Source organism: Spermophilus citellus (assembly GCF_964194105.1).
Source record: "Spermophilus citellus genome assembly, chromosome: 2".
In the NCBI taxonomy this organism is placed as follows: domain Eukaryota; kingdom Metazoa; phylum Chordata; class Mammalia; order Rodentia; family Sciuridae; genus Spermophilus; species Spermophilus citellus.
In genome coordinates, this window is record NC_138183.1 from 207676946 (window position 1) to 207703623 (window position 26678).

At 39.8% G+C, this 26678-nt stretch overlaps 1 protein-coding gene and 1 pseudogene across 2 annotated transcripts in view; both read left to right on the top strand.

Moving 5' to 3' along the window:
* The window catches only part of SPON1 (spondin 1), a 279589-nt gene that overhangs the window by 136026 nt on the left and 116885 nt on the right, over window positions 1–26678 (top strand). The gene's annotated exons all lie outside the window — the stretch shown is intronic.
* On the top strand, window positions 11858–18835 carry LOC308634835 (small ribosomal subunit protein uS5-like; annotated as a pseudogene). Its single transcript has 2 exons — window positions 11858–11873; window positions 18094–18835. The product of its transcript is annotated as a small ribosomal subunit protein uS5-like (transcript).

Below are 26678 nucleotides of genomic sequence, written 5' to 3' on the forward strand. Positions count from 1 at the left end.
TTCTGGGGTTCCCTCCATTGGAGTACAGAGCACTCTGCAGGTCCCACCCTGGGGTCGGGGGAGACTAGATGCCGTGAAAGGGAGGTGGGAGAATGGCCTAAATGGCCATTGGCCTTCCTTTTAATGACATAAATCTCTGCTGGCCATCCGGAAATAGTGAGATCCTCTTAATATATTCCCAATCAAGAAGATCTAAAAATCCTTTTTAAGCTTGGATCATATAAGTTTACCTCCTAATTTTGTAACGGGAAAAACAAACAAACAAAAAATGTGAAGCACAAAGAAATCAGGCTCAGATCACATAGCCAGCAAGGGTCCCCACCAAAATCAGAGCTAAGATCCTGATTTCCTTTTGTCTCCCTCTGGGGGCTGTCATGAGGCAATCTGTCCTCTACAGTAAAATTAAATGTCTTAAACACAAAGCATCTTTTAATAAGGGTTGACTATACAAACACGAAACTCAGCTGGTACCAACTTCTGTACCATACTGAACTGCTGGGCCCACTGTAGAAAGACCTATTCTGTAGAAATCCTAACTAGATGTCAGCAAGAGAAGGACTAGATTTGCTGAGCCTGATGGAATTCCTGATTCCTGAAGCACTAAGAAAACTGCAAGCTCCTGCAGCATCTGCTCTAGGCACTCAGTCTAGTTCCCAGGCACAGGAACTATAGGAGCAGTTGCTTCCCAGGAACAAGGTGACCAGGCACATCAGGATGTCCCAAGGTCTGGAGACATGCCCAGTCTTTGCCACAGAATTGGGAGCTTCCTATCAGCTGCTGACTCTCATTGCATACAGCTCCTGGGTTTTTTTGACAAATGCTTCCATCTTGTAGAAACTCTGTCATCTTCTTAGACAATGGAAGGCATATGACCCCCGGCCATTCTTGATACAGCATCAGTTTCAATACTGTTTTAAAAGTACATATTGATGAAAAGAATATTTATCCAGAATCCCATTATTGTGTTACTTAAAATATTTATATGGCCATTGGGAAATACACTCTACATAATCAAAGTTAATTTTACAATGAAATTCAACCATCTTCTCTGTTGGGTCACTTACCTTTAAAATTTACTGCATCCAATCACTTGAAAAACCACCGCTTTAACACTTGGCAACTATTTTTATTCCTTTACATATCCATCCACTGACCGAGTTCCTACTTCACATTCAAACATACTGAGTCCTACTTTTTTGCACTTGATTTTCCTTTCATAATCATAATTTATTATGGCAGTTTATTCCAAACCATTTATCCATCTCTTCTTTTGTTGACCTTTTAGGTGATGTCAGGTCTTTTGCTAGCTTAGAAAGTACTGCAGTAAAAACTTTGTCTGTAAAGTCTCCTCCAACCTTCCTCTTTTCTTGAAATTATTTCCTTGAAATAATTTCCCAAGAGTAAGACTGCTGGCTCAAAGGATGTGGGATCTTTTTTGTTTTTTTTTTTTACTTGAGATTGCTTGCCAGATTCGTCTCTGAAACATTTGTATTGATTCACCATGTTAACCATAATGAACAAAATATCTATTTCTCAGCATTCAATTTAAGCTTTTCTTGTTTGGATTCGGCCAATTTGATGGTCATAAAAAATTAATCTTATTATTTTAAATTGGTCTTGGTTGAAATTACTAACACACTTGAATCTTTTTTTTAAATGTTTATTGTCCTTTGTCTTTAAATCACTAGGGAGGTGGCATGAATCAAAGTCTGATTTTGCTCATTATCTCTCCAGGGCCTTGCTCGTTGTCTGGCACATTGAAGTTCTCAATAAATTGTGTTGCATGAATGCAAGAAGCAGTTTGAAAATGAGTTAAGGAAAGAAAGAATGGAAGGAGATGAGCAATGAAAAGCTACTGAAGAGGTTAGGCCAGGGGAGAGAGAGGGGACCATATGTGGCCATCACGTGGAGAGCAGATTGGATGGGGTCAGGGGTGTGTGAGAAGGTGGGTTAGGAGGACATTGCCATGAGTCAGCAGTGATGGCTGGGCTTGGACTGTGGTGGTGGAGCTGGTGATGGGGGGGATAGTAAATGGGCCTATCTGTCAGCAGCAGATTTTGTCATGGATTAGATGCGGAGGAGTAAGGGAGAGAGAGAAGCATCAAAGCTGATAAGCCACGGCTTAGAAATGGAGGTGCCTTTTCTTTTTAAAATATTCCTCAGTATTATTGTCTTTCTATTTTTACAAATGATTTTTGAAATCATGTCATCAAGCTTGTAAAGGATCCTGTCAGAATGTTAAGTGGAGTTGCATTAAATCCAAAAATTGCCTTGGGAATAATTGTTAGCTTAATAATATTTAGCTTGCTTAGTTTCTTCTCATTTATGAATAAAACCAACCATTTGTGGGCTTCCTTAGTACAGAGCCTAGAACAGTGATAACATGTGACTGACTATAGGCTTCCTTTCCCAATCTAACTTCACTATCCCCAAGCCACCTCCTTCTGTCCCTCCCTATGGAGGCTGCAGGTGGGCAGTCCTCTTCCAGAGCCACAACTTCTGTCCAGCTACCCTCTCTTCCAGCTGCAGCTCTCCTTCCTGATTCCTGTAGGGAAACATTTCAGGTTTAGTGGTGCTGTTTTAGTCAGCTTTTCCATTCCTGTGACTAAAGGACCCAACCAGCACAATTTTAGGGAAGGAAAAGTTTATTTGGGTGCTCAAGGTTTCAGAGGTCTCAATCCAGAGACAGCAGGCTTCATTCATTGGAGCTCAAGGTGAGGCTGAACAAACATCATGGCAGAGGAGTGTGGCAAACTCGCATGATGATAAGAAAGGACAGAGGTGGGGGGAAGAGAGAGAGAGAGAGAGAGAGATCTCCCCACAGGCCAGATATAAATATATATCCCTAGCTGGGGATATAGCTCAGTTGGTAGAGTGCTTGCCTTGCATGCACAAGGCCCTGGGTTCAATCCCCAGCACCACACACACACACACACAAAAAAAAAAATATATATATATATTGACCTCATCCAGCCACACCCCACCGGCCTTCAGTTACCACTCGGTTAATCCCATCAGGTGATCAATTCACTGATTTAGTTAAGGCTCTCGTAACCCCATCATTTCTCCTCCAAACCCTCTCACATTATCTCACAGGTGAACTTTTGGGGGACACCTCACATCCAAACCATAACAGGTGCTCACCAACCCTGAGAGCTCCACCTTCCTTTCTGCTTTCCTTTAACCCTGCCGTGCCCTTTTAAATTGTCCCTTCACCAGTCTATCCTCTCTTGCCCCATTTGATGATGCCGTCTGTTTCCTGTGGGACAGCAATGCCCCACGTGTTCAGGAATTGATTCTTAGACTCTGTATGTGCGAAATGAACATACAGTACGGGCACTGTCAGCTCCAGGGTTCCTCTAGGGTTATGCTTGCCTGCTGTACTGCCACCTTCTCTGACCCATTCACCTCACTCTCCCTGACCGCTCCAATGCTGCTTTCCCAGGACCTGGAGACATCCACATGGGCTGTCTTTTCTCTGGATCTGTGGCTAAACTCAGATGCCAACTCAGTTCCCATTCCCACGTCTTCTAAATCCCCTCTCCCTTTACCAACGTGGGTTCTCGTCTCACCCAGAACATTCACAGGAGCCTTGCTCTGGGCAGGACACCTCAGTACTTGCTTGTTAGGCAGGTGTTTTCTAGACTTTTACCTAAAAGGAGACTCTTTAAGAATGGGGAATGCATTTGCATGGATCATGTTCCCTGCTTTAAAAATATATGCAATTTCTGTAAAAACTAAAACTTGAATAAATTATAATTTTTCATAAATGATTCTCTTTCTCCCGTGAAAGCTATACAGTTTCTTTCTTATACGTCCCTCATGAAGTTAATGCCTTGGACTACTTTGTGTTTGTTATTATTATGAATGAGGTTTCCAGTTTTCATTATGTTTTCTGACAGGTTATAATTAGTATAGAAGAATGTTATTGATCATTATTAACTTTTATTGTACCTGTATGCTTTTTCCTTAATGCCTCTACCCAAGATTTCTCAGATTACATAAGTAATCAATCATAATTTGCCTGTAATGGGTTTGTCTTTTTATTTTTTTCTGATTACTCTTCTGTTATTTCTACGGTCTCCCTCTTACTCATTGACAAGAACCTCCTATACAATTTTAAATCATAATGGTAAAAATGGACAGACTTGCTTCACTTCTGTTTGTATTTACAATGCCTTTAATATCTCTTAATTACAGTGTTGACTATTGGCTTCAAGTATGTTAAATATAGATGCCTTCTTTGCATTTTTAATGGATTTCGGAGTTTTCAAATGCCATTTTGGCACTTATTGATATGAACATATAATTGTTACTATTTAGTCTCTTGTGAGTGTTATAATTACTAGTTTTCCATTTGCTAGACTACTCTGTGATGAATCTGACTTAATTATGGTGTTTTATTCCCTTTAGTACACATGCATAATCAGCATCTTCCAATATTACGTGCTTGTGACAAGACATTGTATTAATTTTTGCATACATTTTCTCCATATTTTTCTTTAGCCCCATGAGATAAATACTATGTTCTCTGTTTACAGAAGAAGAAACTGACTCCCAAGAAGGTTAGCAATGAGCAAATTTGTGAGAGAAGCAAGCTTTGAATCAGGTCTATCTGACCTTCCTACGGGGTCTCCCCTTTGAAGTGGTCACAGGCCTGTCTTATCTCTAAATTCTTCACATCTACATGTAAGAATGAAATAGGTGTATATTTTCTGAGTTTTTTCCTCCATGCTGGGGATGGAACCCAAAGGTGTTCTATCACTGAGCTACACCCCTAGCCCTTTTATTTTTTTATCTCAAGACAGGGTCTCTCTAAGTTTCAAACTTGAAATCCTCCTGCCTCAACCTCCCAAATAGGTTGGATAACAGGCACGTGCCCCCATAGCCAACTTAATTTTTTTATTTTTCTTTCTACTCTTATTTGACTTTAGTCTCAAGACCATGGAATAAATTGGTTAGTTGTTCCCTACCCACTTGTATTCATTACAGATTCCCTGAAGGCGTTATCCACACTAGGGCAACCTCTTCCCGTTTTTTCATTAACTCTTGGTACCTACAGGCTTTTTTGTGTTTATTTTAGAATTTCTTTCCTTAAAAAAATCATCTTTTTAATTCAGGTTTTCATAGTCTTTAGTATATGACCATAGAGCATAGTGAAATCATTCTCCTTTCTTTTCTGACTACATTTACAAGGGTTAACCCTGTCAACTAAGTTTCAGTAGTTGGTTAAATAATGCTCTTGGTATCCCTTTCCTAATATGTATCTATCTGCTTTTCTATATCCCAATCTTTTCTATTCCTTTTGGACTGTCCTTTGGTTCCTTTGGTAAATTTTTATATTGTTTACTTTCATATTGATTTTCCTGCTTTTAAAATCATCATTGTTTTTATTAATAATAGAGACACTTAGGGCTGGGAAGCTGCTTCTTTGTTTAGCCCTGAGCTTTTCCCAGAGATTTTCATACGTGTTCTCATTTCCTTTGTTCCATAGAGTGCCTGTGTGCACTTTATCTTTTCAACATACCTATTTATTGGCAAAGTATTATAAAAATCCCAAGCAATCAGAGTTTGTTTATTTGTTTGTTTGTTTTTTTGTCAACTGTTGTTGTTCTTAATTTTGTTTCATCATTTTGTCTGGATTAGAGAGTACAGTGTGTGTAATTTCTGCTTTGTTGTGTTTACTGAGGATTTTTTTTTTAATAACCTAATGGAGATTTACTTTAGGAAGCCTTTTCTCTTATTCCATTGCCAATGTCTTGGCTGGGCACAAGATCACGAGCCACTCACAGCTTTGTAGATTCAAACAGCAATTCTTTATTCCCGAACTCACACCGGCCTCTACACACGTTCTGGGGAAATCCCAGTTCTGCTGCCACCCACTCCACGAGGCTTTTTTCCAAATACTTTTTGAATCTCACGAGAACTCAACGGGAACTCAGGCAGCAGGAACACCCTATTTCCAGCAGCAATAATCTTCAACCTCGAACTTCCCTAAAACCCATATTGTCTTAAACTGGGACGCCTTAAACTTGTCTTAAACCGGGAACGCCCTAAACCCAAGGAGCGGGATACTTCCTCAAACCTGCAGGATACACCCTAATCCTGGATCCACCCTCGTCCTTGAGCAGGGTCACCTTTCTCAAACACACATGCAATGTCACAGCGAATTTCCAAGGCAAGTCCATTTAACATGGGGTACGCTGGCAAGGAAATTTCGATGCGTCATTCCTACTTGGCAATGGCCCTCAGCATTCCATCTCAGGTGCCAAGGGATATTTTGTTCACTTCATGACACATGAGCGTCATTGGTCCATGCAAAGCCCCTCTGGTTTTATTTGGTTTTTTGTTTTATTCCATTTATCCCACGGTTATTGTGATTATTGTCATACTATAATTTTTCTGCCATCTTATTTTATGTTTTCTGATTATACGATCTTTTTTTTAACTCTTTTCTTTAAAGTGCCTAAATTAAGTCTGCTTCTGCTGGTTTAAAAATAATCTGATTCATTTTTTGTGTTCTTATGGGAGTCGCCTTTAGCATAAGACACATACCCATATCTGTTCATCTCTGTGGACTTCATCAGTATGTGAACAGCAACATATTCTCCTAAATAAAATTAGTACTTTGCATGCTCTCAAATTCCCCTGGTCTCTACCATCCCTCTACTCAAATTCGTACTTCATTTTGATTGGCTTTTATTTGTTGATTGTTATGGATAATTTTTTTCTCTTTTCTTTCGTCTTTCTTTTCTACACAACCACAAATTTTGCTATAGCCTTGATCACGCCTTGCTTTTTAGCTTTCCTCTTATTTGAGTTTTTCTTGTAAGAATGTGCTGACAATAAATCTTCCCCAGGCAAACCCCCTTCAGCTTTATACAACTAAGAATATTTGTATTATGTTCTTACGTTTAAATGACATATAGCTGGACATGAGACCTAGGTTCAAAACCATTTCCTTTTATATTATAAAACATCATATTCTGATATCCAGCTCTTTGAAATTCCAATATCAGTATGCTTCTGGTTTCTTTCAAGTCGTCTCTTCTCTGTGCTTTCCCATTTTTTCTACCTGTTTGTCTCCTTAACAGTCTTACTTTTCACTCTTAATGTGACTGGGTATGAATATTTTTTTTCTTTTTAAAAAAATGGTTTTCTGTTTTATAGGTCCTTTCAGTATGAAGCTATTCCTCTTCTTTTAATTCTGGGAGAGTTGGGGATTTTTTTGAGGGTCAAATATTTCCTTTCCTCTTCTTTTCTCTCTTTCTGGGCCTCCAGCTACTCAGATATGAAATCTACTCATCTCTTCAAAACACATAGGTCCTACTTCATGTGTTCTTTCCTGTAGGAGGGTCCTCAATTTGGTCCCCCAGATCTCTCATTCTTTCTTTAGTGTTAACCATCCTGCTTTTATCCCAACTACTGTGCTGTTTATTTCAACCACTGAGAGGGATTTGCCATAACCTTTTATTTTTAAATAACTTCTAATCCTGTAGGGAACTCTGATTATCCTTCACCCAGATTCTGCAATTGTTAGCATTTTACCACATTTGCTTCACCATTTCTCTCTCCACATAGTTCTGTGTGTTTCACCTCCATGTGTCAACTCTTGCAAATAAGTGGCAGACATGTGCCTGCCACGTTACATCAGTACTTCCATGTGTATTTCCTAAGAAAGACGTTCTTTTATAAAATCATGTTATGCTTAAAAGTAACATGATAACATACTAGAATCTATGTATGTTTTCTCAAAATACACAAATTGTATTCTCTACAACAATATGTTAATATTAATAATAATGTTCTCTACAACAATTCTGTACAATATCAATTGATATAATCCACATATGCAATTTTAAATGTTCTAGTAACCACATTTAAAAAGTAAAAAGAAGCAAGTCAAATTTGGCACATGCCTGTGATCCCAGCTACTCAGGAGACTGAGGCAGGAGGATGGCTAGTTTGAGGACAGCCTGGGCAACTTAGAGAGACTCTGTCTTGATAAAATTAAAAAGAGCTGGGAGAAATAACTCAGTGGTAAGTACTTCTCTAGCCTACAAGAGGCCCTTGGATCCATTCCACAGTATCATACATACACACACATGCAAATTTTAATGTTCTATTTTATTTAATCCAATATATCCAAAATAGTATCATTTCAACATTAACATGAAAATATATTATTTATATTGTGTATTCTTTTTTAATGTAAAGACTCAGTTTATAGTTTACATTTACAGGACATCTCCATTCAGACTCACTACATTTTAATCACTCAGTGGCCACACGATTGGCTATCATATTACACAGCACAACTGTGGCAAAGAAAAGATTGGATCTGGTCCAAGAACCAATCTGGTATCATACCCTACATTTTCTTGTCATGTCTCTTTAGCCTCCTTTAGTCTGGAACAGTTCCTTAATCTTTCTTAACTTTCATGTTATTGACATTTCTGAAGAGTACCAGACAGTTATTTTACAGACTTTTATTCAATTAGGGGTTGTCTGATGTTTTCATATGATTAGATTCAGGTTGTGCATCTTTGGCAGGGCTTTCATAGCCATTAGGAATGTTCGTTTAACTCCTAAATTGCATTTGGTTCTTTTTCTCTACTTCTTGTGTTTGCTTCAGATTACTAATATCTTCTTGTCTTTGAGGATATAGATTGTGTTTGTGTTAAATTTTTGGTCTATCTGCTGCAGTAAGCGACTTGGCATTCAGTTGTAGTCCTAGGGATCTACTTCTGTGGCAGGTGACCTTGTGTTTCTCTGGTGACATAACTATGCCTGACAGTGTATGGTGGGGAAGGGGCAAATCTGGGGTGGCATCTTTTCTGGTGTCTTCAAAGAAAGGGAAAGAGATAAGGCCATGGAAGAGAGGCTGAGACATCACATCACTGTCACGGACATCTCTGTAGCTTCTATCCTATGCATGACTTCTCCAGTTAGGGATTCATTCCGATACCCAGAGCAAAGCAGGCTGAAGAAGAATCTTCAAGATTTCCTTGGTTCTAACCCCCAGCCCTGCATTTTTGGAGGGGAAGGGATGGAGAAGCATATACCCAATAAAAAGGGGCACCTCTCCTCCCCTTCTCTTCTGTGGAGGAATTTGGGCTGCCTTGATATCACTTTGGCTGTAGAATAAAAATAGAGCTGGCCAGGTCCTGCAGATATCCAAGTTGTAGGACCGGCACTGACCCTCCCTTGGCAATGTCAGAGAAGAGAAATAGAAGAACTATAACAATCCTCACAACCCATCCTCCCACCACTGGACCAGAGGAAAGAGGAGACTCTCCACTCCTGTATCCATCTCCTCCTGGCTCAGGCCACCTCCACCCTATCCCCACCGGGTAGGTCAGGATCGCTTTTGACCTCACCTTTATTTTAGTATCTCTGTTAGAGCCTTGGATCTGTGCTTCCTACCATTTCTGAAATTTCCCAGGCTAAATTAAGAACATGAGGAGCATATGTTAATTCACCATCTCATGAGGAACCAGCAATAAAATGTCAGGGTTTTGTTGTTGTTGTATAATCTACCTAATTTTGACAATATCTGCACTTTCTGCTGTATTATAGTATATTCAATTATGTTTTTAATTCTATTGCTTCATTCTCCTCTCTGTTTATCACATCCTGATGATAGAGTATTAATACCCTGTTCTAAAGGTGTATACTTATTAATTTCTCTTTGATTTTTAACCGTGATTGCTTTCTATTTGTTGCTGTTCTTAGGCCTGATAGACTAAATATCATCATGTTCTCATTAACTCCAGCTTTTATCATCACGTGGTTAACAAATCAGCTCGCTTTAATAACTTGTGCCTTAAATTTCACCTCGTCTGAAATCTCAATATTTTTTCTCTTTAATATATCTTTTAAGTGTTTTTTCAAACTTATTTTTTGATCTATTTAATCTTGTTTTAAACTATTTTTATTCTACAATTCTCCTAACCCCCAACTCCTTTCTCAAACATTTTTTTCTCTGTTATTATCCTTATTTATTTAGGCTCCCTAAACCTTTTTAAAGATTTCCTAGTAAATTACTGCATTGATTCATTTGGAAGCATTCTTTTTGCTTTTGTGTTTGATTTGGTTTGGCTTTCCAGATAGTTTAAATTTATGCTCAGAGTGATCCTGGTCCCTTTCAGGTTAGGTCATTCTACTTTTTACCTCTCGATTGTTATAGTTAATTTGTTTTGGTCCTAGATTTTCTTTGGTATAATGGAAACAATACCTTGGTTTTATTTGGTTATTTTTAATTTCCTTGGGCACTGGTCTTTTTAGTTCAATTAGCTGTCAGCTTAAAATAACCAGGGACTTGGGGGTAGGGGGTCTAAATTGGTGGTGAAGAGCTTGCCCCAGCATTACATAAATGAAAACAAATAAATTAAGCATAGATTTTTATTTCTAGTACATCTATACCCCCGTGCCTTATTAGAACAGCACCTCTGATTCACTTTATGGAAAGCTTTCCTGGTCTTGGTTTTCCTCAACTCTTCCCACTGCCTTGTCCACTGAGTTAATTTGATGCTCAGCTTACTTGTTTTAATCCATTTCTATTCTACAATTCTCCTAACCCCCAACTCCTTTCTCAAACATTTTTTCCCTCTGATATTCTTCTTTCTTTCTTTCTTTCTTTCTTTCTTTCTTTCTTTCTTTCTTTCTTTCTTTCTTTCTTTCTTCCAAAGACACTAATTCAGGATTTCTTACTGTCTTTAACAGTATCATCTTTTCTCAGGTTTGTCAAATAAGATCAGAACTTTTTTTTGTGGGAAACACTTCTCATCCATTAGTGGATGATTATATTTCTTATGACTGAAAATTTTTGAAAGTATTTGCTTTTGGGTAATAACTGAGCTGAATTTAAAATCCAAGTTCTATATCTTTTTACTCTAATATTTGGACATGGTTTTCCATTACAATGAAAGAAAATGGTCTTTTTTTTTAACCTTGTGACCATATTCCCCACCTGAAATCTGCAGCCTACCTCCTTGCAGAATGCTTTATTTCTTTTGTAGTTAAAATATTTGGTGATGTATATTGATCTCAGTTATTTTAAATGGATCTTAAATAGTACTCTATTTATACCTCTACTTTATTGAGTGGCATTTTTCTCCTAGTGGGTCTTTTCCTCCCCTTTCACTTTGTGTTCTTTATGGTTTGCTCATTCATTCCACAGATCCATTCACAGCTTCTATTGTGTCTTGAACCGATACTCAGGCCACCCTTTCTCTTTCTTGGGGAACCCTTATCTCTCCCAGAGTGTTCCATGCGTCCTATCCATCTTCTGCTTCCTTTCTTTCCACACTCCGCAGATTTTTCCTGTGCCTTTTCTCTTCCTCTGTTTAGTTTCTGATGGCATCCAGTACCATAATTTACCTACATTCATTGATTACTCTCTCCTGCCCCTTCCTCCCATAGGAGCTCTTCTGAAACAGGCGTAAATGTCTTTCTTACACAATTGTAAATCCTGTTCTGATTTTTGTTTCATTTCATGGTTTACTGATTCCACACTCCTGTGCGCATCCCACCCTGCACCCAGGCTCCCGACGCATTTCCGTCCCTCATTCTGCCCAACATTTTTAATAGTTCAAAATCACGTTTTCCCTTTTACTCATTCTGCCTTCAGTTTGTCATGATGATATGACTGCTCCTTCTTTGCTTCAGACTATTTTATTGGCATTTTAATGGACCTTGAAATTGGAAGGGTCAGAGCCTCTCATTCTGCCTTTCTCCTGAAAGTCCCAAAACTATTTATTGAGCCTCTCCTTCCTTAAATGAGATGCACCTACATTGGACAGACCATTCAGAATTATGTAAAGTATTGCTTTTCTTCTATCAAGGTAGAGTCCCCATGACCACTGAGAGGGGTAAGTTAATTTATTGATAACTTGCTCACCATTTACTCCTGCTGCCTGGCAGTTTAAAAAGCTCATGCTTCCTGCATCTCATTTCTGCAGCTTAAATAGTCACCTGTTTTGAACTGATTTCAGGAGGAAGAAAGATTGGATTCATTGGCAAGTCATGGATCAGTTATTATGTAGGCTCTTGCTACCAATTTCCCTAGAAAAATGGATGTGATTAACATTTACTTTTGACACCGACCCAGGCATTTTTCATTTACTATTTTCTTCGAACCTGTTTGCCAGTACCTGTGTTGTAATTCCAAGAAATGCAGACTTTAATAAGAAAGATTTAACTTTCCTTTTACATAAAAAACATTCAAAATACCCAAAAGCCTTATAAAAATCACAGGAGGGGGAATATACAAAGTTCACTGAACAACAGCATTCTATATGGTTACCCAGGAATTTGCACACAAAACTCTGTTAAAATGGAAAGCATTTATGTACTTAAGTTTTCCAAACACCGAACTGAAAAATGCACCCTCAAGAATTGTTTATGCCAAGAAGAGCCAACTATTTATAATTACAAGTAGAGTTTCTGCAAAGGTCTATGCCAGCCACTACGGTCCTGGCAAACATCCCTCCAAATTTGCAAGAACTCTACTGTTTTGGGTTGGAAGTGAAGCATGAGTCCAAAGAAATACTTGCCACTTTTTCCTAGCCTCTTAAATTCAGAGTGCAAGAACAAACATAGAAGAGGACAAAGGGCATAGGAAATCTCAGCACGGGCAGCCCTGTCTTATTTTTAGTGAAAAGGATTAATACAGGGCAGCCCTGCAGAAAAGCTATGGCCTGTGATCAGGGAGTGGGATAGTTGTAATCCCTTTACCATACCACTGAGTTGATTGATTAAATTGAAAGTTGGGAGCTAAATGCCCTGTGAGCATTGTGGAACCTTCCAACTCTGTGCATATTCATGTGGTCCTAATGACCTTCCATGGGAGGGAAAAGTATATACTACCTGCAGGGAACACATGAAACTAAGCTTGGGAGGAAGCAAAACTTTTTCACAACCACCAGCAAGAATTTAATTAAACTCTAACATTACAAGCTTGCCTGAATTTAAGAGGAAAATGTACCTTGTTTTCCCCACACATGGAGCTTCCCAGGGTCTTGTGGCTCAAGTAGAAAGAACAATGGAAAGCAGAAGGCTTTCTCTCCACATCTGGCTCCTTGAAATGGGGATAAGAGGTTTTCTGCAGGGCTTTGCTGGCAGGGGTCAGTTAGTGTTTACAGATGTGAGTGGCTTTCAGTCATTGAATGCAAATTGCTTTTGCTTTTGTTGCACACACTCTGGGAAAACCAAAAGGAAGGAATAATGGTCCTTTATCCGCCCACCCACATTGAGATTCAGGACACAGTCTTTTCAGGTTTTTTGGGTCCCTAAGCAACCTTTGAAGAAAGCTGTACTTCTGTCTGACTGTCCCTTCTTCAAGCTTCATGGATGCCTTTGGCTTTGCTTTTCAAGTTTTTGGTTCCATCTTTTGCCCATTGAATTTTTTTTTCTGGTGAACACTTCTTGCATTCTGACCTGAGTGGCTACCCAGCTCCTGGGCTAATTCTGTCTCCCCTTTAAACTTTGATCTGTATACCAAAGGCAAACTGATCAGTAAAAATGAAAGAGGACAAGGTTTTAATGTGGAGGCTAAAAGCCAGGAAAAGTAAGCTGAGGCAGGGAGGTGGTGGAGAGCAGGACCTTGCTGGAAAGCTGAATTTCAACACTAAATGTCAGGACACTGGGACAGCCGAAAGGGGGCGTCACTGAAGCGAGGGGCTGGAATCTAGGGTTCTCTTGCCTCAACAACAACAATGAGTGGCCAGTGGTCAGTGCTGTCTTGAGAGACAAGATGGGCCGCACGTATAATCCAGATGATCATGGACTAATGTGGGAGTCAGGTCTATCTTGGAGTCTTGAGTCTGAGACTTATTAGAGGGCCTTGTGAAAATTACTTTGCCTCTGTGTAACTCAGTTTCCTCATCACAAAGCAGCGATTTTATGTAAAACACTTACCTCATGAAGCTGTGTTAAGGACAAGCCAGGTTCAAATCTAACTACCATTTTTCCAGATGTAGCACTGACTGAACTCTCTGAGCTCCAGGTTCCTGTCAGCAAAGCCAAACGTGCATCATTGTGTTATTACAGGATTATGTAAGTTAATATTCTCAGCCCTTAGAACAGGCTTGGCATATACTGTGAGCTCACACAGTGTTAGTCATTACTATTTTAAAATGAGATAATGCATAAATGGTTTCTAGCTCAATACCAGACACACAGCAAGTGATGTGTCCGCTATGGATATAATATGCTTATTTCTAACCTTGTCACTAATTCTCAACCTTTAAATAAGGATTTAGCTCTGGTCTCGTGTTGATATCTTGGACAAAATCTCCTCCTCTGTTGGGCTTGTGTTATCAGGTGAGAACTTGCTCAAGTTCTAGTCTGGCTTCTGGATTTCCTCCACAACCCAAATGGAGAGAGGGCTGAGTTCCAGATACAGTTTATCATCCTTAACTTTATAAATTTAAATTGAAAGACATTCTATAAAAGATATTGTCATAGAAGACCTAGCCTGTAATGAGGAAAGACAGTTTGTATTTGTGACTTATTGCTAATCAGAAAGGAATTTAATAGCAAATATAATATACATTGCACAACCACCTGGGCAAACACATAGAACTAGTCATCTAACTCAATTACAAGAAAGTAGTTACTGACTTGTCTGTTTATAAATAAGGGAAGTAAATGGAGTTTGGAATCTATGTGTTCTCTGATTTCTGTTGGCTGACCCAGTTTTACTTGGTTTCTCTCCCTTTCTTCCCTCAACCCCTAAGAACATGTGAGCCATTCTTGTGTGGGACCTACTTCTAAGTGTGCTGAGAGCTGAGAGACAACCAATTAGAGAAAAGGCACAGCTGGGGTGGGGTTAGGGAAACTGACCTGAGAAGTGGAGTCAAACAGCTACTACTCTCTGGATGGCCAGGTCTTATTGGGTCGTCTTCTTTTTTTCTTTCTTTTTTTTTTTTTTTTTTTTTTTTTTTTTTTTTTTGGTACTGCATTGAACCCAGGGACACACTTCACAACTGAGCCACATCCCCATAACGTTTTTATATTTTATTTAGAGTCAGGGTCTCACTAAGTTGCTTACAGCCTTGCAAAGTTGCTGAGGCTGGCTTTGAAATCACAATCCTCCGCCTCAGCCTCCCGAGCTGCTGGGATTATAGGCGTGTACCACGGTGCCCAGCTCACTTGGCCTTATTTCACCCTGTGAGACATTTGCTTCTTCAAGGGGGCCCTCGCTGGTATTCCACACTGGGCTGGGTCCAGGCTTTTGTGCACTTCTAACTATTTATTGTTAAGTACAGCTGCTGCAGGTTTCCCGAGGGTTATGTTCCTGAGGATATCCATAAAATTGAAAGCTTACGAAATTCAAGATTAATCCTGAAAAAGGATTAAGACTGCTCTTTAGTACCAATTATGAAGTGGTACAGCTGTGCCCCCAAACCATAAGCACAGCTTAAAACATACTCACTCACCAGTTTTAAAGGGAATGATTCTTTGGAGGAAGAAAATTTGCATTGTTTTACATTTGGGACAGGGAGAGGCTTTATTAATATTTTTCAATTTCTTTTTATATGTCTTTATTAATATTTTTATATATTTCTATGTTCTATGTTTCACAGCTATATAGAATGAAGCTGCTCTGTTATTACTTGCTTAATTAAATTAACCAGCTTCTCCACTAAAGGATAATTTCCAAGAATTATCACTACTCTTTGTTCATGGCAATACACCCAGTGCCTAGAGAAATGTCTGGTACATGGTAGACACTCAAGAAACCTGGGAGGGGGTGAAGATGATAGAAACTGATACCTTCTAAGAATCTGAAAAGAGGAGCAACAGTCTTTTCTCCATACGTAGGAAGAACAGGCAACCTTTCCATCTCAAAGATGGAGAAGAGAGTTACCTCCTTCTCTGGGTACCATTAGTGTTATGGTTTAGATACAAGTTGTGGCCCAAAAGCCCCTGTGCTAATGCAGAGGGTGAAATAATCAGATTATGAGAGCTGTACACTATTCAGTGGATTAATCCATTTGATGGATTAATAATTCAAATGGATTTCTGGGAGGTAACGTAGACAGATGGGGCATGGCTGGAGGAAGTAGGTCACTGGGGGGGCATACTCTTGGGTATTGCATATTTTGTCTCTGGCTCTTCACATTCTCTCTCTCTCTCTCTCTCTCTCTCTCTCTCTCTCTCTCTCTCCCTCTCTCTCTCTGTCTCTCTCTCTCTCTCTGCTTCCTGGCTGCCACAAGCTGAGCTCCTCTGTCAATGCCCTGCCACCAAGATATTCTGCCCCACTTCAGGTCCAGATCAATGGAGTTGGCCAACTTAGATGGAACTTATAAAAACCATGCACGAAAATATACTTTCCCTCCTCTATGTTGTTCTGATCAAGATTCTGGTCACAGTGGCAGAATCCTAACTAATATAATTAGCAGCCTGTCCACTCCTACATCACAGCAGAGATCCTAATTGGCAGTTATTTATCATGTTTCCTGCAGTAGACTATTATTTCCCTAAAGACAGCAGCCATGTCTTGCTCATGACTAGAATCCCAGCCTATATAAAACAGAATAGATACCTGTGACAAACAGATAGATGAGAGATGAAAGGGTGGAAGGATGAGCTGGGTTTCTGGGGCCCACTCCATCTCTTATAATAATATTATAAGGACAGGATCTAAACCCTCTTTAAAAACCTACCTTAGTGAAATGTATCCTGCTTCCTTTCATTTATAAAATGTGGAAATCTATCTCATTATTCTCAACCCTGGATCCTGCAATTGTAATTAGCATCTTCAAGATAATACGTAGAAATAGCACTGAACAAACTCCTTATATAATGCACACATCATTTTCCTTACTCTCCATTTCCCGTGTCCTCTTTGATCTTTTTCCTGTCTTCTATAATGGTTTTAGGGCTGACTCCAGAGAACAGCATGAGAGTCAGTGGGGACCATTCATATACCACTAGCCCTAGCACCAGACCTAATGCAGGATTGATGCTGAATATGTGTTACTGCAAAAAAGTCTTTATTTTTTGGGCTGGGGATGTGGCTCAAGCGGTAGTGCGCTCGTCTGGCATGCATGTGGCCCGGGTTCGATCCTCAGCACCACATACCAACAAAGATGTTGTGCCCGCCGAGAACTGAAAAATAAATATTGAAAATTCTCTCTCTCTCTCTCCCCTCTCTCACTCTCTCTAAAAAAAAAAAAAGAAAGAAAAAAAGTCTTTATTTTTAAGAAAACACTCTAAGTACTTAAAACAATTGTAAAAAGAGGAAATGTGTATTTTCTAAAAATCTTAATAAGGTTACTCGCATCATATACACAAAACTCTGCTGAAGCTAACAACATTTATGTGCTTAAGTTTTCCAAACAATGAGTTGAAAATATACCCTGAAGAATTGTTTATGCCAAATAAGGCTGACTATTCACGATCATGACTGGAATTGCTGCATGTTTTGTGCCAGCCACTTAATTCCTGCCAAACATCCTCCCAATTTGCAAGGATCCTTGGGTTTTGGCTTGGAAATAAAGTAATGAAAGACTCCTTTGACCCTACTTATGTGGGTCTTATTCTTCATTAGTACTTAGGCGATACTGATTAGAGCAACATCTTTTAACTCTTTTTTTGAAATGCTTATTTGGGTTGACAAAGTGATGTGAGTTTTCAACCAACAAGTATGGAAACAAGTTAATGGAGTTGCAAGGTCAGTTTGGATTCTAAATACACATGGCTCCCACTATCTTTTGTGCCAGAGGCACCGAGAGCCCAGAGAGAATGTCACTCAGATATTTCCATCAGCCAAAACAAGAAAACAGTTTCCCATCCTGGTGGTGGCTGGGCCAAAACTTGCAGAGTAAAAAGAAAAAATCAAAAAGCTGGCAACCAAGGTGTTAGATTGATCAAGGTCTTAATCACAGCTACTAGAAATTAGGTGCTTGGAAAATAACTCACAAAAATAGTGTTAGAAGGAGGTAAAAGTGAGGCTGCTTCTGTTCTAAGAAAACACCAAATGTCCCATGACACTCTTCCAGCAGGAGGGCCCCAAGGCTCCAGACACCCTGAAGGCCGTAGGGACCCTTGAGTGAGAGAACTCTGTGAAGACTTCGGCAGCAGCATCTGGAGCCAGGATCACAGAGCTCACAGAGCGTAGGGCCAAGGCCCAGGACGAGGAATGGATCCCTGTCACCAAGTGGGCCACTTGCTCAAGGACATGAAAATCAAGTACTTGGAAGAGATCTGTCTCTTCTCCCTGCCCATCAAGGAGTCTGAGAACATTGATTTTTTCCCAGGGGCAGCCCTCAAGGATGGGGTTTTAAAGATTGCAGCAGTGCAAAAGCAGATCTGCTCTGGCCAGCAAACCAGGTTGAAGGCATCTGTTGCCATCAGGGACAACAGTGGTCATATTGGCCTGGGTTTTAAGTGATCCAAGCCACCACCATCCAAGGACCATCATCCTGGCAAAGTGTTCCATTGTCCCTGTGCAGAGAAGCTATTGGGGGAACAAGATAGGCAAGCTGCACACCATCCCCTACAAGGTGACAGGTTGCTATGGCTCTGTGCCGGCATGTCTCATCTCACCCCAGAGGTGCTGGCATCATCTCTGCCCTGTGCCCAAGAAGCACTGCTGATGGTTGGTGCTGACCAGCGCCACACCTCAGCCAGGGGCTGCACTCCACCCCAGGCAACTTCACCAAGGCCACCTTTCATGCCATCTCCAAGACCTCCAGACCCCCATCTCTGGAAAGAGACCATGTTCACCAGCTCTCCCTGTCAGGAATTCACCGACCATCTAGTAAAAGCTCACATTAGAGCCTCCATGGGAAGGACCCCATCTCCAATTGTGGCTATGAGGTAGGGTTTTTCTACAAGGAAAATTAATGTGAATTAATTAAGCCTGTGTTTTAAAAAAAATAAAAATGTGAGTCAGCTGAAGACACTTCAGACTCAGTCCAGCCCCCGGATTCCAGAAGCAGCAATTTTCCTTGTTTGGAAGAATTTCACAAAAGGTTAGCAACTCAGTACCTTCCCAATTCTGACACAGCCACCACATCCAAAGGTTAATTAAGCAGAACTCAGCAGACAGACTGAATCCTGCTTCTACTGTTTGCTGCTCGTGAAACACCAGGCCAGAGGGTTAGCCTCTCTGTGCCTCGGGTTTCTCAGGTATAAACAGGGATAATAACAACACTGTCTTCATAGGACCAATGTGAGGATAAAATTAATTCATCTATGCACAGAGCTCAGAAGGGTACCTTGTATACATTAAGGGTTAGAATGGTTAGCTACAGGTATAACTCATCTTTTATGTCCTATTTCTTGCTTTGAACTCCAGTTCTCCTTATTGGGTCTCAATCTTCATGCATTCCTTGATTCTGTGATATTTAGGGACTGCCTACTGTCCAGGGGACCTTGTCCTCTGCATTGCCTTTTTCCATAGGGACCTATGTGGGAGCCCCGTCTTTGCCCATCAAAGAATGAGGTCCCTTCCTTGCTTCTTCCAATCCTTCCTCACCCTAGAATTTTGCCTCTTAGAGCTGCCAGACCTGCCTGATGCTGGCGTCTCCTAATGTCATCTGCTCCGACTCCTTGGTCTCTCCTAGCACCAGGGCTCCTTGGCATGCCTCCCCATCCCCAACCCCATCTTTCCATCTAGCCCTTAAGTTCAGCCGCCTGGTCTGGATTTGATTCTGATAGTACCCTTGAAATTTGTTCCATCAGTAAATAAATTATTCAATCTTTTATTTCCCTCTAAGGGAGAACTAGGAAGCCAAACCTTATCAAGTCAGAGGAATTCCTGCTGCTTCCTTATGGCAATAATTTAATCTCTAATATGCTTTAACAAAAAACACCCAAGGAAATATTCTTATAATCATAAACTATCCCTCTTCATCAAGAGAAAACAGATCTCTCCTGCCTAGAATTACATTAACATTACTCTTCCATTCCACCAGGGCTCCAGGGACCAGTAGGCCACCAGCTGCCACCTTGAGCTGCAGGTCTCAGGAAGTTGGAACAGGGAATTTTCCATCCTGATTGTTGCCTTCACAGTAGGCTCAGCTGCCAGCTCAGAGTGGTGGGTGTAGGTCTGAGCCAACTTTTGTGTTCTTAAATAATAACGCTAGGATTCTGTCCTCCTTCGCTACAGAGCCCTAGACAATTAGCCAACTTTCCTGGGAGCACCTGCTGTGGATAGGCCTTTAGACAAGTTATATCCCTATGTACTTTTAAAAATCTTGGAGGGAAGCTAAAATTCAAGGCAAAGGTGATAAAGTTCTGAGGTTCTCAAGCAGAAGGCCACAGAGCTCAGAAGGGGCAGAAATTCAGGATTGAGTTACATCACCCTGGATTAAAACAGAAATTCTCTGACAAGTTCCTCTGGGTTCACTGGTACTTAGCCTACTCCAGCCTAATCTCTCACCCTGCACAACTCTGCTCCAGTCCCCCATAGGTTCCCAGACATCCCCTGGTCTTTCTGCTCTCCAGGCCTGAACACAGGCTGTTTCTCATGTTTGCCGAACTCTCTTGCCTGGGCTGATTGCTGGCCAGCCTTGGTCCCCAGAATAATCCCAAATGCCTGGAGAAGCCTCTTCCCTCCCTCATCCGCATTAGCAATCTTCCTCTTCTCCGTTCCATGGCTATTCCATCACGAAACTTTCCAGGCTGCATTGTGAACACCCATTCTCAAGTTTAATTTCCTTAATATGCTGAGAGATCCTCAGAGGGAGGGACCTTGTTTGCTTTGTCTCCGAATCCCCACAGCCATGTTTATACAGCACTTAGAGCATGACCCGTGACTGGTGAGTGAGTATGGAATTAAGATGAACCAAACTTTCTCCCTCTACCAAGGGGCCTCTCTGATGAGTAACATCCCAGGACAAAAATACTAATAATTCCAGGCTAATGGCTCCAGGCAGGTACTCCTGGCCCAGCATACCTGACTTCTGATCTTTAACCTCTGACCTCCCACTTGCACCTCTTCAAGTTTACAGCTCATTGCTGTCGTTCCCCATCCCCATTACATGAGGATCAAGTTCCTGGTTTCCATCCAGTACAGCTCAAGCATAGGGTGGCCAGGAGCAAGGCTTGGGAGACCAGGAAAGAAAAGTAACTCAGCCTCTACCTTCACTTTCTCTTTTTTAAAAGAGATCATTTTATAGAAATATAACAAATATACAGAGAAGTGAGGAAATCACTAGCACACAGTTCAAACATTCACATGAACACACTCAAGTTACCAGGACAAAAATCAGAAAATGACTAGGACCCCCAAAAGCTTCCTTTGTATCTCGTTCTAGTCCAACTTCTCCCAAAAGATAACCAAACCATCTTGATTTCTAGTACAGATTAATTTTTTCATAACAAATGGAATTTTATAGTGTATACCATTTGTGTCTGGCTTCTTTCATTTAACTTTATAACTGCATATTGCATGGTTGCATGTGATTTTGGTTTGTTCCTTCTCATAGCTGTCTAATATGCCACTGCATGAATACAACATCTTATTTATTCATTCTATGAATAAATCCATGATAGCTATGGGTCCATTAGGGATGCACATTTAAGTAGTTTTCCAATTTGAGTTTTATTATGAACAGTGCTGCTATATGCATTCATGTATGTGTCTTTTGGTGAATTATGTGTACATTTCTGTTAGTCGTTTACTGGATGGGCAATTTCTGAGTCATAAGTGTCCTAGCTTTAGTAGATATTGCTAAACAATTTTTCACAGTAAGATAGAGCTTAATCTAGGTAATTGCCAATACTTGATATTATTGGGTTTGTTTTTTTTTAACTACCTGGTACATGTGTAGAAATAGTACATTGTGATTTTGATTTTAACTTTTTTGATTTTTGCTTAGTGGACTGTCATTAGCTACTTAGACAATGTGTTTATCCAGGTCTCCAGATCAGTTTTTTCTATTTTGTTGTCTGCCTTTTTCTTACTGAGTTGTATGAGTTCCTTATATAGTTCTTTATACAGTCTTTATGACTATATGAGTTGTATGAGTTCTTTATATGGTTCTTTGTACAGTCCTTTGTCAATTATGTGTATTCCAAATATCTTCCAATCTGTGGCTTGCCTTTTGGCTTTTGTAATCGTTTGATGAACAGAGGTTTTAATTCTAACGTAGTCCATGTTGGGTTTTTTTTTCTTTCACGATTAATACTTTTTGTATCTCTTATAAGAAATCTTTGTCTACTTCAAAATCATGAAGATATTCTCCTATATTTTCTTTTTGAAGTCGTATAGTTTTTGCCTTTGGCATTGAAATGTTGTATTGATACATAATTGAATTTATGTTTGGTGTGAGGTATGGCTCAATTGTTTGTTTTTTTTTAATGCAGAGCCATTTATTGGAATACCTGTCTTTTTTCCCACTTTATTACCCTGACACCTTTGTTACATAGCAAGCTACTGTACACCTGTGGGTCTGTTTATGGACTCTGTTATTCTGTTCCATTAGTTTACCTATCTTCTTCCATGAACACACACTGCCTGAATTATGACCCCTTTATAGAAGGCCTTGATATCTGAAAGTGTTATCCAACTTTGCTCATCTTTAAGAACAAATCTTAAATAATCTTTAAGATTATTTTAGCTGTTATTGATCCTTTGCATTTCTGCATCAATTTTAAAATCATGATCTTAATTTTCACATTTTAAAATACCTGCTGTTATTCAGATTGAGATTGTGTTGAACTTAGGAACAAATTTGGGGCAACTTAAAAACTTTACATTATTGAGTCACATAGATTATTTTGGAATTTTAACATACACAGTTTTGTACACCAATAATTTCCATCTACTCCTTATGCCTTCTCTTTCCCTCTTTTGCCTTATTGTACTGGGTAGAACTTCCAGTACCATGTTGAATAGAAGTGGTGATAGTGGGCATTCTAGCCTGTTCCCAATCTTATGGGGAAAACTTTTAATATTCATCCCTAAGCAAAACTTTTTGCTATGGCTTTCTTTTTTTTTGTGGATATTTTTAAACCAAATAAAGAAAATCCCCTTCTGTTCTTAGTTTGATGAGTTGCTTTTGTTTGTTTGTTTTGGTACCAGGGATTGAACCCAGGGGCATTTAAACACTGAGCCACATCCCCAGCCCTTTTATTTTTTATTTTGAGACATGGTCTTACTAAGTTGTTTAGGGCCTCAGTAAGTTTCTGAGGCTACTAGGTTGCTGAGTTTTTTAATCATGAATGGATATTGAATGTAATTAAACACTTCTTCTATATCTATGAAGATATTTATATAAATTTTTCTGGTTATGTGATGAATCATATTGATTACATTTTTAATGTTAAATCACCCTTTTATTCCTGGAACAAACCCAATAAGGTACTATTTTATTTGGGATTTCTGTATGGTAATGAAAGAGATTGGGCTTCTACCTTTATTTCCACATTCAATTTTGAGATGGATTTTTTTTTTTTTTAGTCCCAGCCTGACCCCTTTTTTGTCCTATGCATATATGGACTTGGTTAAACAGACTTTGCTTCTATTATTAGCTTAGGAAACTTTGCACAAACCCTCTGGCTTCAACCAATCACGAGTCAAATCCTGGTTTACCCCTCTACTGGCAGTGTGGTCTTCTGGCAAATGACAGACCTCTCTGAACCTACTTCTTCTTCAATGAAATGAGACAGAGAAGCAAATTCACCAGTTCATAAAAAAGCACCTCGTACAAGTAGGTGCTCAGTAATTCCTATTTCTCTTCTTTCTATTGCTTAAAATCTTTTGAAAATAGAACATCAGCTTTCTTATTTGCAGACACAGCTGATAGAGTTCAGATTCAAACATGAAATATGTACTAGCAGAGTGGGAGACGTCTTTTTTGTTGTTGTTACACTCAAACCAAAAAAAAGCAAAGTTATTTACTGCTCCTGCTAAGCTTTTAAATACAAGCTCCTAGAGTTTTAAAATTAGATAAACATTGCTAGAATCTATCATCCAAAATGCTGCAGTTCCTTCCCTGGGGCTTTAAACTCAGGTGCTAATGATATATTAAACATTTGGAAGCTGTCCAGGACTATAGCCTCTTTCCCATATATAACAATGTTTATGTGGAAAAGTCAGCTTCGAAGAACACCTTTAAATAAAGTTCCCCTTTCTAGAAACACAATCCCAGTGTTACTTGTTAATTCATAATAACCCTTCAACCAGGCTGTACCGGAGCGATGGGGATATGAAATTATGCTCTTCACCTCAGAGATGGGAATCGAGTGAATGCCTAGACTTTAGAGACATTCCAATGAATCAAGAGTAAGAAGTTCAGAAAAAAATTTGGCTTACAGGGCCAAGTCCAAAAACTCTGAAATATATGAGTATCAAGAGCTAGAAGACACCATCCTGCTACACCTCCTGTTTTCCCCACCCCATGGTGACAGCCATGGGTGACATCAGAATGACCTCCTAACTAAATATAGATTTGGCTCAAACTATGGATCCTTTGTGGAAAATGAAGGGCATGACCTTAAGTTCATCAAATCTATGGGAAATCTCAGCCCTGCAATTCAGTTCCTTCATCCACCACATGCTATGGTAACTGACCCACCTGGCAGGACCACTGTGAGATGGAGGGACGTCAGCTAACACCTATGAAGTGTAGGATGCAGGAAACAGGCCCAACAAATGAGGGCATGTGTGAAGATCGTGACCCTGATGAATGATGATGACAGCAATGACGTGGTGATGGTGGCAGTGACAATGAGGACAACATCCCCAGCTTTGAAGGGAGGGGTGATGAAGGATCACCTGAATTCAACTTACAGAAACAGAAGGGGCAGCCCCAGCTGGCTCTTGTCCCATCCTCACAGTTATTTTAAGGATCCCGGGGCCCAGACACATGAAATTAGTTGGATGAGCCATGTCTCAATTTGGGTCCCCCCCAAAACAGAATCTGAGGCAAGGACTGCATATATAAACCCCAAAGCCATGACCCAATGACCCACTTCCTCTAGCCACACCATACCTACCTACAGTTACTACCCAGCTAGTTAATCCCTGTTAGGGGATTAATGCACTGATTAGGTTAAGACTCTCATAGCCCAGTTATTTCATATATAAATTTTCTTGCATTATCTCACACATGAGTTTTTGTGGGACACCTCGTATCTAAGCCATAACACCTGCCTTTCCTGGATAAGTAAAATATTAATATTAAAACAATAATTTTTTGATTCTTTTATGTACCAGGAACTGTGCCAAGTGTTTTTACATGGATTTCCTCTGTAACCCCATAACCACCTCAGTAGTTACGGACTATAATTATTTCTATTTCACAGATAAGAAAACTGAGTCTTAGAGAACTTAGCAGGTTGTTCAAGGTTGCACAGTCAATAGATGATGGAAACAGGAATGCAATGGTGACCTTAAACAATAGGAGTTCTCCTTTGTCTTTCAAGACATTTGGGGGGGGGGGGAATAAAGGACCAGTTAATGCAAGAACAACATGGATGAAACTCAAATTCATTACACCAAGTTAAAGGAATCAGACTTTTAAATGCTAAATACTGTTTGAGTCCTTTTATGTTATATTCAACGAAAAGGCAAAATTACAGAGGCAAAGAATAAGACCAGAGGTTGCCAAGGGCTAGGGGTGGTGGGATGGAACTGATTACAAAAGTCATGAGGAGGGCTGGGGCTGGGGCTCAGTGGCAGAGTACTTGCCTAGCATGTGTGAGGCACTGGGTTCGATTCTCAGCACTGCATATACATTAATAAAATAAAGGTCCATCAACAACTAAAAAAAATATTTTTCAAAGTCATGGAGATTTGGGGGAGTCATAGAGCTATTCTATACCTCAATTTTGGCAGTGGCTACATAATTATGTGCATTTGTGAAAACTTGCCAGACTGTATATTAAAAAGTGTGAATATTACTGAATTTAAAGTGAACTTTTATTTTAAAATGGGAAATAAAGACAGAATGCAATTTTCCTCTGATTGTCCCCAGCCATTGTTCAACTGTGGGAATTAAGGGGAGCAAAAGGCAAAGTTTTAAAGACTTATTAGCAGAGATGAGCTCAGGTGGGGGCTCGGGTTAGATTGCAAGGAGAAGAGTTCAGAGGGAGTTAGGCAAACGGTGAGTGCAGGTTGCTTTCCTGAAATGCCTGGAGGAACAGGGAAGATCTGCTTCTGTGGGAAGAGAGCATTGGTGAAGTCGTGTTCATCCCAACTGAGAAAGCTGGAGCCTCTTTACTTAAAAGAGGAACTCTTCAGTGGAAAAGAAATTGGAGGGCCACCTTACCCTCATATTTACCATTTCTGGCACTCCTTGTGTCTTCAGGTAGACATGAGTTGCCATCTATTTCCATTTCCCTTTGGCCTGAAGAACTTCCTTTAATATTTCATAGACAGCAGATGTGCTAGTAATAAATTCACTTAGCTTTCACTTATCAAAAAATGTTTTATTTTGCCCTCATAGTTGAAGAATATTTTTGCAAGGTAATAGAATTCTAGGGTGATGGGTTTATTTCTTTCAAATAGAGGTGTCACTTCCTTGTCTTCTGGTTTGCCTTGTTTTTGGAGTGAGCAGTCTCATCTTTGTTCTCATTTTCATGTGTCTTTTATTGCTGCTGGTTGCTGTTAAGATTTTTGTCTTTGTCTTTACTTATCAGTTTTTGATATGCTTAAATGTCTTTTTTATTTTGTTTCTTTTTTAAGTATAATTTTTTTTACTTTTAACTGGTTT